This window comes from Acomys russatus, chromosome 20 (assembly GCF_903995435.1).
Source record: "Acomys russatus chromosome 20, mAcoRus1.1, whole genome shotgun sequence".
NCBI classification, from domain to species: Eukaryota; Metazoa; Chordata; class Mammalia; order Rodentia; family Muridae; genus Acomys; species Acomys russatus.
Genome location: NC_067156.1, coordinates 42,265,987 through 42,278,752, shown reverse-complemented (window position 1 = coordinate 42,278,752; position 12,766 = coordinate 42,265,987). Strand labels below are relative to the sequence as shown.

General features: G+C 40.1%; 1 pseudogene; it reads left to right on the top strand.

The window, feature by feature from the left end:
* Positions 1-4,110: 4,110 nt before the first annotated feature.
* LOC127204261 (40S ribosomal protein S23-like) overlaps positions 4,111-12,766 on the top strand; it is a 34,048-nt pseudogene continuing 25,392 nt past the window's right edge.

Genomic DNA, 12,766 nt, shown 5'->3' with positions numbered 1-12,766 from the left:
TGCCATTAACTTAACTCCAGGATCAATCTAATCTTTAAAAACTACTATTTTAAGTCACATTGCCAGGTAGAAAAATCAACATAAGGTACTTCCATCTTGCTGGAATTATATCTGTTGAATGCATCCCAATTGCAGGGTTGCTGTCCTCTTACATGTCACTTGAGACACTGACATTTGTCACACGGCTCTGATGACTTCTGATGTAAGCCATGCTTAATGTTTAATGACAACATATTTGTACAAGATTAATTTCTATGGGTCCTATAGTATAATTTTATCCTTCAAGTATGTTGCTGTCATTTGTAACTTTTCTTTCAGAAAGAAATATGATTTGCTCAAGTTAATGAGATATTTTAATCACTTCAGTTCAAAATGCAATGCCATGAACAAAAATTCAGCCTTTCATAATTATGTAAATATTTGGAGTTTTATCATATATGCAAGCTGGCCAAAAGAATGAATAAAAATAAGCAGAGATAATGATTCAGAAATAAACATCATAGTAAATAATAATATACTATATAATGTGATATTTATTGAGAAATGATTGTTTATAAATTATAATAGAGACAATCTAATAGGGAATATGATTATATAAATCATGTTATATGGCTAATATCCACTTGTAAGTGAGCATATACCATTGTGTCTTCCTGGGTCTGGTTTACCTCTCTCACGATGTTATTTTCTAGTTCCATCCATTTGCCTGAAATTTTCAGGATTTTCTAGAGGGAATGGCCAAACAATGACTGACCCAACTTAAGACCCACCTATGGGAGAAAGCCAACACCTGACACTATTAATTATACCCTACTATGCTTGCAGATAGGAGCCTAACTTAACTGCCCTCTGAGAGGCTCCACTCTTCAGCAGATTGAAACAGATGCCAAGAGCCACAGCCAAACATTAGCCTGAGCTCAGGGAGTCTTGTGGAGGAGTTGGGGGAAGGATAGAAGAACCTAGAGGGGACAAGAACTCCATGAGAAGACCAAGAGAGTCAACTAGCCTAGACCATGAGGGCTCACAAAGACTGAACCACCAACCAAATAGCAAGCATGGACTGGACTTAGTTCCCCTACACACATGTACCTGATGGGAAGCTTGGTCTTCATGATGGTCCCCTAGCATTTGGGGTAGGAGGGTGGGACCTGGAGGAGAGGAGAGAGGGGCTGCAATCAGGATGTAAAGTGAATAAATAAATTAATGAGGAGAAACAAATCATGTTATTTTCTTATATTTGAACACTATACTTCCATTCTAAAGACAGTGCCAGTTTTATGGGGGCTGATACACTCTGATAAATATATCAATAAAAGGTGAGAGACACAAAACAGTATTGTAAATGCTCCTAAGAAGAAAGTGTCCCTATGCAGCTGCATAAAAAAAATAGAATACCTCTGGGAATAAAGCCGTGAGATTACGAACAGAGGTTATCTCTCTGTAGTAGCTGAGTACTGAGGAGATACAAGCAGGACAAGGACATATCTTTTTCATCTCTGGGAAAATAAATATCCTTATGTACAAGAATGAAACTTAGATCCACATCTCTCACCCTGCACAAAAATTAGCTCAAAATGGGTCAAATGATTGAAACTCTACTATAGCTAGAGGAAAACATAGGCAAAGCACACCAAGACAGAAGCAAGGACTTCATGCAAAGGACTCTAGAAGCACAGAAAATCATCCTAAGAGTTGACAAATTGCTAACATTTCTGGCCAGGAAAGGGAGCAATCATCAAAATAAAGAGACAGCCTGTAAGGGGGTGGGGAGAGCAATCTTTGTTGATTGTGCCTATGATAGGAGATGAACATATAAGCAGCCATATACATTGCGCACCAAAAATCATATGGTCAATAAATTGGCTACTGAGTTGTGTAGACTGATCTCAATGTAAGAAACACAAAGGCTAAAGGCTGGATGTGGTGGTGCATATCTTCAATCCTAGCACAAGAGAGGTAGAAGCAGCTAAATCTCTGTGTATTCAAGGCTGTCTTGGTCCACATAGCAAGTTCCAAGCCAGGAGTTGCTGGCTACATAGTGAAACCCTGTCTCAAAATATAAAATAAAATAAGAAGAAAAAAAAGAAAAATAACTATAAATAGCTAACAAATATTTGAAAATATGTTTAACATCCTGAGCAATCAGGAAAATACAAATTAAAACTACTTTGAAGTGCCCTATCACCCCACTCAGAACAATTGTCAGCAAGAAAAGAAATGACAAGTGCTGTCAGTATTTTGAAAAAGAGGATCTCATATATGTTGGTGGTAGTCATGTAAAGTTGAATAGTTGTTATAGAAATTAGTATGGAAGCTCCTCAAACAACAACTAAAAATAGAACCTTTAAGGTTGCAGATGTGGCTCAGTGGATCAGAACACTTTCTGTGTAATCTCACAGACCAGAGTTCAAATCTCTAGTACCCTCTAGCACCCACATACAAACCTGGAATGGCCACTTGTTCCTTCAATCCCAGCCTTGGGAGGGAGAAATAGGCAGATTTTGAGATCTTAATGGCCAGCCAGTCTAGCTAAAATGGTAAGCATCTGGTTTAGAAAGAGCCCTTGGCTCACAAAAATAAAGCAGACAGCCCTAGGAGAAGACAACTAAGACCTTGAATTGGCCTCTTCATGTGGATGCAAAGCTACCTACCCATGTGCATGCCCAACACACACACACACACACACACACACAGAGAGAGAGAGAGAGAGAGAGAGAGAGAGAGAGAGAGAGCGCTAAGATATGGCCCATCTGAACCAATCCTAGATGTATACAACAAAGACTCTAAGTCAGTGTCCCAGAGAGATACATGCCATGTTCACTATACCACAAAAGTCAGGAAATGAAATAAGCCTGGAGAACTATCGAGATAAATGAGAAGGGGGGTGTCACACAGTGTCACAGTAAAACTCATAAAAATTTTGCCTAACTAATATGAGTTAAACTGCTTTAAAATTTTCTCCTTTCTCTACATCTGTTACATTTTGGAGTGTGTCCTTTCCCCCGGGGATTTAGAAAATACCTGATGGAAATGAGGAAGGATGTATTAAATGAGAAAGGTTTTATTCTGGCACACAGTTTAAGGGGATACAGTCCAATATGGTGGGGAAGCTATGTTGGATGAGGCTCCATCCATGGAAGTGGGAGCTTACAGTTTGCTTATTAAATCAAAGGCAGCCAGAGAAGCCAACTAGCTTATGACCCTCCAGCCCAACCCTTAAGGTCCTATATCTGCTAACCAATATCCCAAAAGTCCAACAAGCTCCCCCAAACAGTGTCACCAATGGGGAGCCAAGTATTCAAACACAGGGACCCATGGAGGATGTTTCCCATTCAAACTGTAAAACATCCAAACTTCCAGGTTATTGACTGATTTGGAGGCATGGTGATAGAAATTTTTGCCAAATTCTAAAAAAAAAAAATTGCTTCTGCATATGAAATTCCTGGCTAGGAAAGTTTGTCAAAATGTTTTTCAAAGACAGTTCTACCTAGACAGGAATTAAGGGTGGGGAGGGAACATTTTCACATTGGATAATCATGGAAAAGGAGAGGATAAGGAAAACAATGAGATATCAAAGGTGATTCACTTCTTTGTTCTAGGGGGGTCAAACCCCAAGAGCATGTATAAAATCCAGAGACAAAATCAAAAACATATTCTCATTTTATTTTCTTTGGTTTGGTTCTTTGGACATAGCCTGAGAAAGTTTGAGACCTGTTAGGAAAATTCTGCCTCTAATTCCTACTCCTTACCTAAGAAGCAGGGTTCTAATGTAACAGGTATTCTTCTTTGTTGTTGTTGTTGTTTTGGAAAATGTTAACATTTAATTAACCTCCCCAGGCAGCTTTAAGCCACCAGGACACAGGCACCTCCAACACCCTTAATCTTCTCTTCAGCTCTTCTGCTAAAGAATTTGGCCTTCACAATGACTGGCTGCTTAGGGAGCTTGCCCTTCCCCAGAACTTTGTAGTAACCCGATCGCACAACATCAATGATGGGAGCAACTCCAGTCTTGTTTTTTGCAGCATTGACCCGTGTCTGCTCACTGACCAGTGTTCACAGCTTATCCAGGTTGACAGTTGGGCAGAAGCTCTGGTTCCTCTTTAAGTGGTAATGCCTCATACCAACTTTCCCAAAGTAACCTGGGTGATATTTGTCGAAGTTGATCCTGTGGTGGTGCATGCCTCCAGCATTCCCACGGCCTCCGGGGTGCTTGCGGTGCTTACCGATGCAGTCGTGCCCATGGCTCATATACAGGGGGAGGTAATCCCCCTCAGGAATAGTCATAGGGGAGGGGAATAATGGGAAAATGGGGGGGAGGGAAGAATGGGAGGATACAAGGGATGGGATAAACATTGAGATGTAACAAGAATAAATTAATAAAGAAAACATTTTTTAAATAAAATTTTTAAAAAAAGATAACATGATGGTATCTTCTTGTTTGTTATTGAATGTGCAAGATCCAGGTCTTCCTATATGTCCTCAAATAAGGACAGAAAAATGAGCGTAAACATAAGAGTGTGAAGACAATGGGGATGTTGCTGAGGAGGCCACAAACTATGACCCAGCAGGACCAAAATCAAGGCTGGGACCACAAAGAAAAGGAGCTCAGGAGAACTGATACAGCAGTCCAGAGTGCTATCACCAGATTTGGCCAGCAACTTTTCCATATAGAACAGTAAGGAGCCAGAAGACAGGATGTCAATGACCTGGCCTTGGTTTGTATTAGAACACATATAAAAACCAACCTTCCAGGCTGTGTCTCATTACTTCGTCTCCGCTCTAAACACATCTCAACATTCACACTGTGCAAAGTGGGACTTGTCTGTGCTTAGCCGCAGTTTTAGTCTACTTCCCCTGACTTGGGCCATTCAACCAAAACTCCAATAAAATCTATTTTTAATTTCCTTGCCACAGAAACATCAACAGGCCATTTATCTAGTTCAAGGAAAAGGTGTGTATATGTGAGTTTGTGTGTGTGTGTGTGTGTGTGAGTGAGTGTGTAAATTACATATGTAACAGCTACCTGTGAAAGTTATCTATGTAACAACCACCGTGTGTGTGTGTGTGTGTGTGTGTGTGTGTGTGTGTGTGTATCGTGTATTCATATGTATTGCCATAGAAGTCTGGGGTTGACTCTGGCTCTGCCCCTTCATCATTCAATCCCTTCGAAGCCCCTAAAGTATTTCCTGCCTTGGGTATTCATCAAAGTGCTGGAAAATTACACAGGAGCAATCAGATAAGGCAGTTAATATGGCTGGCTGCAATGTGACTGCTTTCCTCCTTCCTCTATGATTAATTACAACTAAATTGATGTTACTAGCAATGATTAATTTACAACTTAGGTGCAAAGTAAATGAACTAAGCAAATTGGAATTGATACCAGCAATTTCTTAAGCCTCAGCCAAGCACCCAGATCTTAAGCTACTGTGCACAGAATAATCTCTCCCCCAAATGGATTAAATATGTAAAGACTTTGGTTCATATATATATATGATATATCATATATATGAGCTTTCTTATGCAAAATTAATTATCAAAAATAATCTCACATTTTACATGACTATAATGCACACATATACATATATGTATATCTCAAGGCAAATGTTTCATTTATTCAAAATAAATACTTCCACCTTAATTTTTCATTATTTGCTTTTAAGAATATAGATTAGGCTGGGAGGAAACGTAGACCCATAGGTTGACCGATCATGGTTATTTTGAGCCAAGTTTCTCATACTAAAAAGGGAAAGAAATCATTTCATAGAGTTTTTTTTTTTTTTAAGCAAAACAATAACAACAACGACAACAAAAAATGAGCAGCCTTGGTCCAAGTGGGCTTCCCTTGACCTTAACCTTGACCTACAATGTTTCCAGTGAGCTGTAGAGACCACACAGAGCAGTTGAGGTTTCGTCCTGCCTGTGCAAGGGGATAATTCTGTAAGGAGTGCACTCGAATGACACTGAACCGGGGAGCGCGAAAGTATCATAGCTCTGTAGAGGGAGGATAAAGTTTCAATCTAACAGCTATTTCAGAAGAGAGATAGAGACAGGACTGTTACTGGCTGTTAAACATCCATCTGGTTTGAGCACAGGGTTTTCTTCGGAGGACCCTGGGGGTGAAGCGGGAGCCAGAATGACGGAGCCGAAGCTGAAGCAAAGCTAGACTTTCATTTAAATTTTTTCTATTTTATTTAAAATCAATAATGTATAGTCTCCCTTATAGCGTTTACAAAATTCCTGAGCAAAACTATGTAACTTAGTTGAACACCTTTTTCTTCAAACAGTTCTTCAATCAGGCATGTAACCCAACTGAACTGAATGGGAGAACAAGGCAAGCTCCCAGGAATCCAGGCTGGATTTTTGTCAATTATTTATTTCAAGCACTTAAAATAGTGCTACCTGACATGTGTGAGGAACCTAGATCTTTGTTAAGTAGCTGCATTTTTAATTCTTTAAGATTTAGACTCTTTGGGGCTGGTGAGGTGGTACCAGCCGCCAAGCTGAGTTCTGGAGTCCTATCCTAGAGGAGTCCCCCATGGTGGAAGTAAAAACTCAACTTCTGCATATTGGCCTCTGATTTATCTACTTACACACACACACACACACACGCACACACACACACACACACACACACACACACACACGCATGCACGCACGCACGCACACATACACCAATGATAAAAATTTTTTTAAAATAGTCTTGTTTTAACATTAATTTCTTTTAAAGGTATTACCATATCTGAACTTACTCAGAGGAAATGCGACAAGAGGTTCAAAGGAGAGTCAGCCACAAAATATGCAAATATTTCATACAGCTGTCCCCTGTATAAGGGTATGTCTGTTAACAACCTGCTTCATAGCTTATGTTGGCCCCGTTGAATGTGTGCTATCCCAAGTCAATGGGACCTGTAGAATCCAGGTTTGGAACTTGTGTGCTGGGAGGACAGTGCCTGTACCATCCAGGTTTGAGAGCATACATGCTGAAGATGTGTGTTTCCATGTTTGTGTGTGTCTGTCTGTGTGCATGTGTGTCTGTCTGTGTGCATGTGTGTCTGTGTGTGTGTGTGCATGCATGGGTGCGTGCGTGTGTGTGTGTCTGTGTCTCTGTGTATGTGTGTGTGTGTGTGTGTGTGAGAGAGAGAGAGAGAGAGAGAGAGAGAGAGAGAGAGAGAGAGAATATCACTTATAGATGCTGTTCTCAGAATACATCTTGCCATTAAGCCTACATACATTTTATTTCCCTAGAACAGACACACCTTTGAGCAAGAATGGAATAATATGGAATAATACTAACTCTGGCTTTAACATCTCCCATTGAAGACAGCTATTTTCCTGTCTTCTCTTGTACATTGTCCCGTTCTAACAACTCTTTGTACCACTCAACTGCTTATCCACATTCCATAGGGGCCTGATACACTCTTTTCAGTTTTTTGTGGGGGAGGGTGGGGGCGTGGGGAACTTGTTCTTTTAAGTTCAAAGCAAAAACCAGGAACACTACTTCAAAGGCTGGGCTCTACCTCTATTTCAAATACTTCGCTTTAGCTTAAGAAAAGAAGCTCTCTGAACAAGAAGGGGCCTCTTTCTTTTGACTTGTCCTATGGAGACTGTTCTCATTTAATTGGCCTCGTGATCACATATGTGTGACTCTGTCCTCAATAAATACAAAGACACATGAGTGTGGGCACCTTGAAGACAGTAAAGGAAGTTACAGGAAGAATGGCAGGGAAGTTAATCTACATGTCATTGTGAAGGCGGTACACGTTTCTGGAATGGACCCACAGCCAATGAGTTGTCCGTGTAAATCCAAGCAGTAAACTTAATAACATGGCCTCAGAATTATGAACTCTAATTCCTATCTTGGCATTTATTTCTAATGGTAAGACCTTTTATATTTATCCTTGAAATGCAGCAGCAGCATTTTGTGATTTATGCCACATGATTCTATTTTTAAGGAATTTAGAAAGACTAAAAGAAAAACTACATTTGGCCACTCCAGCATTGACTGAAAGAAGAATGAGTTTGACATTTTGGAACTACTTCATGATATAACATTACAGAATATTATGACATACAATAAAACTGCAGTATGAGCGTAGCTGTATTTATGCAAAACTTTGCTGTTGGGAACCTATTTTTTTCAAGCCCTTCATGTAATTTTTGGAGATAGAAGGAACAGAATGTTAAATCAACTGATGGATGAGTGTTCCCATTCCATGGGAACCACTGTGATAATGTTCTCCATTGATAACACCTATCACCCATTAACTGTTCAGAATCCTTTATAATTCTGCTGATAAATGGCCAGAAACTTGAGTCTTGAGGAGTAAAAGAGTGACATCACTCTTGCCCTTGACTCTATAATAATACCTGCATTTCCAGGGCAGCGCCCAGGATACCAAACACCTTCCCAGGCCTACTTAAGCTTTCTCCAGTCTAAAGCTCCCCAGGCTTATTACTTACTGATAACATTCCATTTCTTTATTCAGTCACTTCTGATTGTCAAATTATTGGGGGCCTCCTTCTTCTTGTTAGGCTCCACACCCTAAAAAATCTAGCCTGTACTGTCACTTTCTTACTGTGTTCAGTGCCAAGTTCGCCAATGACATTTAATCTCAAGTCCTCAAGGTGTAGATCTCCCTCAGGTCACCCAAAAGGCATCCTCTTTGCACAGTAGACTATAGCTTCCCTCTGTCTATAAGTAAGCATGAGAAAGAAAAAAATAATTTGTAAGTTGGGGTGGGGGGCTGTCTACCTTCTTGTGGCATCCATAATGTCTTTTGATGCCTGTGTGCTCCTTGGTTGTGTTACTCCCTGGCAAGGAAATAAGTTGGCCTGCCTTCCAAATAAAATGCAGGTGTAAATTAATGCCCCAAGGCCGTTGATAGTCCCCCACCCACTTCTCACTGCCCTTCGTACTCCCAGTGTTATGGCAATTGCCACTGTCCTGGAAAAGTTGCCTTAACCTGTTCAATAATCAAAGTCACCAACCAGAATCATTATGTTCACAGAAATGATTTATTAAACCTAAGATGTATCATTGAGAGTTAGTCTTGGAGTCAAGCAATACACAGCTAACTCAGTTTGTGTGCCTCCAGGCACAGGAGTACTCACAGGGAAACAAATTATGTCTCATAAAAACAAATGATCCTGTGGCTCGAAAGTGAGAGTTTTATAAAGAGTTTCATTATTAGGTACATGAAAATAATGTGAAAGCAAAAATTGTGAATTCCGCTGGGCGTCGTGCCCCACTCCTTTAAGCCCAGCACTTGGGAGACAGAGGCAGGCAGATGACTGTGAGTTCAAGACCAGCCTGATCTACAAAGCTAGTCCAGGACAGCCAAGGCTACACAGGGAAACCCTGTGTCAAAAATCCAAAACAAAAACAAACAAAAAAAAATTGTGAATTCCAAACTAGAGTATAGCATGTATAGATTCTTCTTCTCTTCTCCTCTTCTTCCTCTTCCTCCTCCTGTTCCTACTCCTCTTCCTCTTCTTCCTTTTTTTCTTCTTTTATACATAAAGATATGCTAGGCTATCAGGAAAAAGAATGGAAATTAATTTGAGAATAAAGCTTTTAGAAAACTTCCTTATATTGAGCTATTAAACACAACTTAAATGGTTTGTAAGTTTGCTCTATTTTCCTTTTTATGTTCTTTTATCTTTCTTTTTGTTTTTTTGTTTTGTTTTGTTTTGTTTTTTTGTTTGTTTTTTTTTTTTTTTTTTTCCTTTTGGTTTTTGGAGACAAGGTTTCTCTGTGTAGCCTTGGCTGTCCTGGACTTGAACTCACAGACATCTGCCTGTCTCTGCCTCCCCAAGGGCTGGGATTACAGGCATGCACCACTATGCCTGGCTTCTTTTTTATATTCTCAACAATCCATAATGAACATTCATTTCATTTTGGTCATTTCATGCTATTTTGCATCACCTTCATTAGGCATTCTAGAGCTCATAATCAAGTAGGAGCTTTCAGAAGAAATTTCTCTAAGTTAGCAAAGATATTTTCTATAATTCAAACAAAAATAATAATCTGTTATTGTTGGCTGTGTTTCATAATTTGCCAGTCATCTGAATGAGTCTAGTTGACTACATATTTGAAATTACATAATGATCATTTTTTAGCATTTTAGGATATATTCCACTTTAACTTGTTGTCTGTATATATGGAATCCAAGGGTTTACTATGGCCATGGAGCTGAGCTAATCCCCCTCTTTATGAAACTGAAGCCTGTTCTTTAGGAGGGAAAACATGTTTCCTCTTTCTTTCTTTCTCTTACAGATCTGCAAAACAGTCTGGATTTAGGACATTGGGACAGTGTTTCCACACAGATATGATACTTACGTTGGTTGTGCTTCCTTTATCCTACCAAGCCTCACACAGAGCAGTAAACTGTACTTCCCACTCTGCCTATATAACAATCCATAAAGGAATTAGACTCATTTCTTTGATGACTCATCATTATGATGTGTATTTCCCTTTGATAATTAAGGAACCACCCTCACTCAACTTTAAAGCTCTGAGTGCCACAGCCTCTAAGTTTTACTGACAGAGTCCTACTGCGTCTTTCGAAGAGTCATGGCAGGGTTCTGGCTACTATACTTCCAAAGCAGAATGACAGGAACAAATTCACTCACTCTCCCATCTTTCGTCTTGGTGCCTTCTCCCAAGTCGCCAGGAGAAGAAATGATAATTTAAAAGCCTCGGTGCAAGATTGATTTGGGAAAACGCCCTCCAAGAAGGAATACTTTGTGAACTGTGGAGTGACATGAATTCGTTTTTTGGAACAGGCAGTCTTTTAAATGGGGAAAGAAAATGCAGCTTCCGAGAGAGGGTGGTGGCTCCGTTTAGCTTGGTTCTTGACAGATGTTATGCTTCTCAACTCTCTTCCCTCGTGAGACTCAACTAGGTTCTTTTCATAGAATTCAGCCAAACACTGCATTGCACGTCTCTCCTCTGAAAACTTGCCCGTGCACTACACACACATTGTCTTCTAAGTCACATTCTTGAGGGACACCACAGTGGCCACAATTATGTACTCGATGCACTCCAAGTGTAGGCATTTCTTCAGTCTTCAGGGTAAAAAAAAAAAACAAAAAAAACAAAACACACACACACACACACACACACACACAAAACTCTGGCCCCTCTCTTATTTCCTGTCTTCACTCTCTGATCAGGGCTCTCTCTCTCTCTCTCTCTCTCTCTCTCTCTCTCTCTCTCTCTCTCTCTCTCTCTCTCTCTCCTCCCTCCCTCCCTCCCTCCCTCCCTCCCACTCTAGCATAAACCCTTGAAGAAGTCAGACTTTCATACACATACACAAAAATTTGGAAGAGGATTGCCCTCAGGCTTTTTCTACTGTACCCCTGCCATTCATCCATGCCATGACCAGGGAAACAACATCTAAATACTCTTTTTCTAGAACTGATAAGGCAGCAACATAACAAAAGCATAAAGTGAATTAACATGGTTAACAAACAGTATCACTTTAATAGTTCAAGTGTAGATGAACTTCTGGCAGATGAAAAACTATGGACGAAGGAAAAAGATTGCTGAAAATAATAAATAGCCGCTTCACTGAGTCATCATCAGAGCCAAGCCTGATGAATAAGGTGGTGTTCGAGATGGGTGATTCAGTTTAGGGTCCAAAATGAGCTGTAACAGTAAAGTAATTAAATTGACATTATTAATGACTTGCAAGCTGGCTCCTAAATCAATTCTAAACCCTGGAAATAATTACCACACCACCAAAAGACTATGCTCAACAGCTTTTGTTTGCATACAGAATTGCTAGTGATATGTGCCTTTACTTCCCAGCAATTTAAATATATAACAACTTATTACCCAATAAGTGTTTATTAAATTCTTATGTGTTCACATTTCTTCTGAGCACTAGAATACTTCAGTGAATAAGATGGGAAAAGAAAAGGAAACAAACAAACAAAAACAAACAGCAGAAATGCTTACCCAAGGCAGGCATGATGCTACACGCCTACATCCCAGTACTCAGCACAGTACACGCCTAGAACAGTGAGGCTGGAAGATTGTGAATTAGAATCCAGGCTAGGCTGCGGTGTAAGACCCTGATTCCGAACAAATAGAGGAAAAAAAAATGCTATACTCATAGAGCTTGCATCCTCCTGCATAGAAACAATGATAAAGAAAATAAATACAGCTTATAGTAATCAGTGGTGATAAGTGCTATGAATATAAAAGTTTAGAAGAAGAAACAAAAGCAAAAGAGAAGGGACAGTTGATAAGAATTCTAGACGGTTGACCAGAGCCTGTGTTCCTAGGGGACAGTTAAAGATGGAGAAGAGGAAAATTACAGACCATGGAGGGAGGGAAACAGATCCGTAGCTGTAAGCAGTGACAAAGTGAAGTCATCAAAAAGGCCTATTGGCTGGCATCGAAAGGGCAAGACAGAGCAGCACTCCTGAAAATTACGATGCCAGCCGAAGGCCAGCATAAGTTGACCCCTCTGAGGATTTGATGGTGTTATTCGGGTGAGATGAGAAGACTTTGCAGAATTGGATGGGATCTGATTGATCTGATTGGCTTGAATAAGATTATGTTGTTGTGTTGAAAATGGACTAACTGGCGTGGACTGCAGGGAGTGTTCCTGGAAGGTGGGCACATTCATCTGACTAGAAGATAAGCATGTGTCGGATGAACAGGGTAGCAAAGGAGGTGATGAAGCCTCGTCAAGCTGAGGGTGAAACTAGATGATAAAGCTCAGTAGAACTTGTTACCAGACTAGATTTGAAACGA